Source organism: Oculina patagonica, chromosome 4 (assembly GCF_052425735.1).
Source record: "Oculina patagonica isolate OP01 chromosome 4, crgOcupat, whole genome shotgun sequence".
Lineage (NCBI taxonomy): Eukaryota > Metazoa > Cnidaria > Anthozoa > Scleractinia > Oculinidae > Oculina > Oculina patagonica.
This window is the reverse complement of record NC_135761.1, coordinates 33,380,052-33,386,285: the sequence shown is the minus strand read 5'-3', so window position 1 is coordinate 33,386,285 and position 6,234 is coordinate 33,380,052. Positions and strand designations below refer to the sequence as shown.

General features: G+C 37.6%; 1 pseudogene; it reads left to right on the top strand.

Annotated features, from left to right (window-relative positions):
* Positions 1-2,968: 2,968 nt before the first annotated feature.
* Positions 2,969-4,317, top strand: LOC144652291 (uncharacterized; annotated as a pseudogene).
* The last annotated feature ends 1,917 nt before the right edge of the window (positions 4,318-6,234 follow it).

Here is a 6,234-nt window from a genome sequence, read left to right as displayed (position 1 = left end):
TCTATTGTTCCTTACAATCATGTTTAGGGAAAAGCAAGCACACAAACGTCACGTTTTGTAGTAAGTTGACTACTTTGTGTCCTTTTTTAAAAGTGCTTCCTTTCAGTGTTGTTGTGACTTGCATCCTTTGCTGTTCTTAGCAAACAAGACAATTTAAAATTAACTAATCACAGGCCACTTGTGACAGTTATTAAAAAAACGAGTGGCCATTTATCTTATTGTAATACATGTGTACAAACTGATTGAAGAGTGGTATGAACCTCTTGTTTTAAGAAACACAGCTGGAGATTATTCTTACTGACCTCAAACTTGTGTTTCAGAGCACTAGTTGACACAATTAAAAAAAACATAATTGTGTTTGTTTTTGATGCAATGTTAAATTATCATTTTCATTTTCATTTTTTTTTTTTCAGATTTCAAGAAGCCCTGCTACGGTCATTGTGTTGTTATCTCCAAACTGCACAGTGGCGGCCTTGCTGCTATGAACTAAAGCAGGAGCCCAGAAGTTAACATTCATTTTATTTAAAAAATTAAATATGAATAATATAATTTAGAAATAAATCAATCGATCAACCTTGAATCTGTGCCCGTAATATGTTGTACACTCCATAAACTAAACTTAGCAAAGCACAAGTCGATGAAAGCCCGATTCACTCCGTACAACTTGGTAAGGAAGCAAGCCTTTGTTCAGTGGCAGATGCACATTCCACGTATTCCCCAGTTGGTGACGCGCTACAACACACGCGCTACAACACCCGCTTCAACACTTGGCGTCCCAGGGGGGGTACTCCGACTTGTAAATGACTGGGATGATCGAATGGAGGCAAAACTCAGGACCCAAAAAAATCCCTGAGTCTTGCGACATTACTCAAAAAAATCCCTTGCCAAAAAATAACCCCCCCAAAAAATCCCTTGTCAAATTACCCCTAAATTGCCAGGAGGGGCAGTAATCAAACGCAAAGAAAACCATAAAAATTGAACGCTCGTGTTTGTTTATTCATCATACCATAAAAACGCCAAGGCCGTGCCAGGGCACTTTAGTTCATTTTTAATAACCAAAAAAATCCCCTATATTAATCAAGTCACCCAAAAAAATACTTGCCAGATTTTCCAACCCAAAAAATCCCGTAATCGAAAATTTCAAACCCAAAAAAATCCTTCGATCATCCCCGTCATTTACAAGTCGGAGTACCCCCCTGGGCTTGGCGTACAATCAACAATTCCTTCCAAATATTCCTCGTTGGTATTACGGCCCAGCTAAGAGCTCTTCGTTGTAGATGATAGCACCGTTGTTTTCTACTTTTCTGCCCATGCAGCTCAGACTTCAATAACAAATGGGAAAACAAATAGAGATAGTGAAGTGCAAAGGAAAAAAAATTAGTAGAGTGACACAGAAGAAAGGATCTTTGAAGGTATGTTTATTTTAAAATGTCATCTTTTCTCTGTCACCTAACTCCACAGGATTCGATAACTTCTTGAAAATGATAAGTTCAAGCTAAGTTACAATTCATAAATAAACCACTTAGATAAGTAAAAGTTATGCCTCAGGAAAACTTAATTAAGCCTCTCGTTTTCGTTTCTTTCTTTTTTTCAAGATTGACGATCCCGGCTGGAAGCTAAAAACGCACATTACAGGATCATTAATGAACTACCATTCAAGACTAAAAGCTTCTTGGAGCAAAAGAGGCCAAAAGTTTAAAAGGCAATGTATGAAGCTTTATTGAATTCGTATAAGGGTTTTTCGGCTGGGGGGGGGGGGGGTGTGTCTTTAAAAAAATCCTATTGGAGGGGAAGATATGGCTGATTTATGGATACAGAAGTTTAAAGTTCATGTTACTCATCACGCAGTAGAGCACTCCTGACTTCAACACAGTAGGCATGTCATAGAACAGATCTGAGCAACATTCATTTGTGTATGTGTTTGTAAGTCATTTATCTGTTAAAGGTGGTAAATACTGAATTTATATAAAAAGCTGATGTACCCTCATAGACAATAAAAAACCTTTGCAGGATGCCAGGGTACAAAATAGCGGCCAATGAACAGACAACGCTCGTTATGATGACCATTTGTCAGGACTAAATTTCAGCTTGCGAGTCATCTAAACAAAGTTGAAACTGAAGAAAAATTTTTCAGAGTTTATTGGATTTTTTTTCTCAACTCGAAGAAATGGCATACATTTAAAAGACGCTACAAAATAAGTACACTGACAAAACAGATGAAGAAATTTTTATAACAATTCTGCATGGCGGTCAGTTGACTGAGGAATTAGCTGACAATGTCAATGGACATATCACTTACATGTAAGTGATTCTGCACTGGAACATCCAGAAGGCCTCGAACCAACATCCTCGGGTTTTTTATTTACAAATGTGTCTTTTTGAGATAACATCACAGGACAGAAACAAAGAAAGACATGTGGAGACATGTTAATATAATTGCAAGAACAAAAATATCAATGAAACGAATAGAAAAAGTTGTTTGAAGTAATGAATAACAACACTGAGATAGATGCTTTTAGCTACAGAGATACAAAAATATTGATATGGTTTATTAAGTGGTATGATAAGATACAAATGATAAACACAAGGCACATTTAAACATATTTATCACCCACAGAACTCACAAAAGATTTGATACGATCTATTAGTGCATTTCTGGGGCCAGTACAGTTTATTGAAATGGAGTTTTCTGGGGTTGTAATCATTCCCAAAACATTGTGACTAAATTTTGGAAAACTGAGTAGAGTTATAATGGAATTAAATAGGATCATTTATTCTCAAAGATGTGTCCATGCTTTGAATAATAACATTAAGTCCTTTAAATGCTACATGAATATTAGGCATCATTTTGCAAATGTTTTTAGATTAATTGTTTTATATTTGTAATATCCTTGATGTATTTACGATGTCACCTCTTTATTTACCAACGTTACCACTGGATGAAACTATCCAGATTTTAGCTGACAAGGCTTTCAATGATGACTGGTTTAACAAGACCCATCAACTGAACCTATCCAAAGACCAGCTAATTGAACTACTCAACGCAGCAACTAAGAATCAACTATTTCACTTCAATGGTGATCTCTATGAACAAACAGATGGTGTCGCAATGGGATCCCCTCTTGGTCCTCTACTGGCCAATGTTTTCATGTGCTCCATTGAAGATAAACTCCAACAAGATGGCAAATTGCCCTCCTATTATCGACGATATGTGGATGACACCTTTACCATCATGCCCAACATAGCATCAGCCGAAAAATTTTTCTTGACACCCTAAACCATTGCCACCCATCAGCAAAGTTTACTATGGAGGTGGAACGGGATGCCTCCCTTCCTTTCATCGGTGTTGAACTGTTAAACCTAGCTCCCAGAATCAAGACCAATGTCTACATAAAGCCAACTAACACGGGCCTTTGACTCCACTACCAGAGCCACATGGACTTTCGGTACAAACGCAGTCTAATTACCACAATGTTAGATCGTGCTTACCGTATATCGTCTGACTTGTCGTACTTCTCAGAAGAATGCAATCGACTCGAGACTGTATTCTTTAAGCTTAACTACCCGAAGCAGTTATTCAATCTGGCTGTCAAACAATTTGTAGATTCCAAGGTAGCATATCAACAGCACATTCCATCAACCGACATGACTACACCCCCCATCCGAGTTATCATACCATTCAAAGATCAGGTTTCTGTGAATGTAGTGAAAAAACGTCTCACAGACCTCAGCTCAAAAATCAAGACCACCATTCAGCCCATGTTCATCAGCAGAAAACTCAATGAAGACCTTAAAATTCGAGAAGTAAAGCCAGCCACTGTTAACCAACAATGTGTTGTTTATAAATTTCAATGTAACCTGTGTGATGCAGGATACGTTGGTTACAGTCCCGCAGCCACCTCCATGAACGAGTTGATGTACACAAACAAAATTCGTCGTCAATTTGTAAACATTACCTTTGCGAACATAATTCGAATGTACCACCTTGTCTTTCAAAACAATTTCACGTGCTTACCAAATGTACTAACAAATTTGATTGCCTAATCAAGGAGATGCTTTTTATAAGAAACTTAAACCATTCCTAACGTGCACACGGGCTCGATTTGCACAAAGGTGTTCACTTGAAGAATTTGTGATCCTTTGTTATGTTAATTCGTAGAGACTATAGAAACTGATATCGCATCATTTATTCACTTTGCCTTAAGAATGGTGTCACGATGATGCCGAAACGTCAGCTTTTAACGTTAATATTCGCTTTTTTGTACATGTAGTTACAATAACATTGTACATATATTCTTAGTTTTACATGAACATGAACCGCTACCTCCGCCAACTTTTTTAACTCTAAGTATCAACTTTTTTGTTTTTGTTTCTGACTTTGACTATTCTGGCCAATACTGACAAAAACGGGACATTGATGAATCAGCTATTTCCAAACTTTAGAGGTAGACGTAACTGTGGAAGAGACATAGGCAAGTACTAGAACTGAATCCTATTATACCGGTATTTTGGTAGATGATGGATGAAACACCGCAGATGTAAGAAGCCATGGTGGAAAAATAACACATGAACATGAACGATGCCCAGTGCTATCAAGCCCTTCTGTGCATTGGCCGTGGAATGGCTTGAGATTTTCCAAGGCGAACACTACTTCTCGCAGATGGTGGCTATGCTGTAAGAATGGCATTAATTGCGCCTGACATATCGTACACAATAGCAGACAGAGGGTAGCAAATCGAAGATTACACTCCATCCATACCCAAATAGAACATGCAATCGGTTTTCATAAAGTTTATGCCTCTATTAGTTCAGTATTTAGGCACAAAAGGCTCTTTCTTTCATTTGTCATTTCTACGTGTGGATTTTTCTCAAACAGAAGGAAAAAATTTCTGTGTAGATTAAGAAATTAGGTTCAGTTGACTTTAATATAATATAGTTTGATATGTACTCTTTTTGCCGTTTTGAATTTTCAGAATGCCAATGTTGAAAAATAAATAAAAGAAGAGTAGTACATAATGACTGTACGAATTTTTTTAAACAAGGGTTTTGACGATAAACAAATTAAGATACAGTCCTGACTGGAGAACGAAATTCCAGTTCGCAAACAAACTATGCAGTAATTTGTTTATCGTCCTAAATTTTAATTTCAAAGGTCTGTCAAATTCAAAGTAATGACAAGTAGAGATATTCAAGCACACTTAAGTAAATCGGAAGGCCCTATTAGTATGGGATAGTGGCCAAATGGCTGGAAGATGGGAGTGTCAATCCCACAGGACTAACTACACTACTTACCGACCCATAACAGTTCTAAACTCTGTAGCAAAAATGTTTGAATCTCAGCTTAGTAAGCAAATCAGTGAAAAGACTGACTCACAGATGTACAGCAAAATGTCAGCCTACAGGAAAATGCATTCTTGCAAACCAATATCATACGTGTGACAGAGGACTGGAAAAATGCTATGTACAACACAAAATGCGTGGCAGTCTTGTAAATGACATGAGCAAGGCTTTTGACTCTCTACATCATGTTCTCATGATAAAGAAACTTGAGGCGTATTAGCTCTCTCATACATCTCTAGACCTTATGCGTTCCTTTTTTCAAGAAAGAAAATTAGAGTCAAAATAAATGGTGTGACTAGTTCCTGGAAATAAAAGTCAAGGGACTGTCCTCAAGGTTTATCATTTGGACCACCGTTCTGGAACCTGTTTCAAAATTATTTATCCCTAAACATGCATACCAGCAATTTGTTTATGTAAGCTGACAACCACCAGGTATATTTTAATGGAACACGCTTCGAATATGTAGCTTCCTTCCTCAATAAAGAAACAAAAACTGTATCACAATGGTATCAGGCCAACCTTCTCCAAGCTAATCCGAACAAATACCAAATTCTAGTCATGGCACCTCAACGGGGTGACAAGAATGCAAAGGACATGTGTACCCTGACAATTGACAATCAACAAATTAGAGCGACAAGGAACCTGAAGATACTTGGAATAAACATGGATGACGAAATCTCCTTCAGTGATCATGTCAGGAACATATGCAAGAAGGCCAGCCAAAAAAGTGGCTGTGGTAGCAAGACTTTGTAATCTCATAGTGACTTTGCATAATTCAGCTGTCTTGTTTCCAATTGCACAAAAGGGAGGATATGGATGTAGTTTGTTTCGAGATTGGGGCTGTGAAGAAAAGTCAAGGAAAGCAATGCGCTTATTTTGGCTGTACAAACAGGA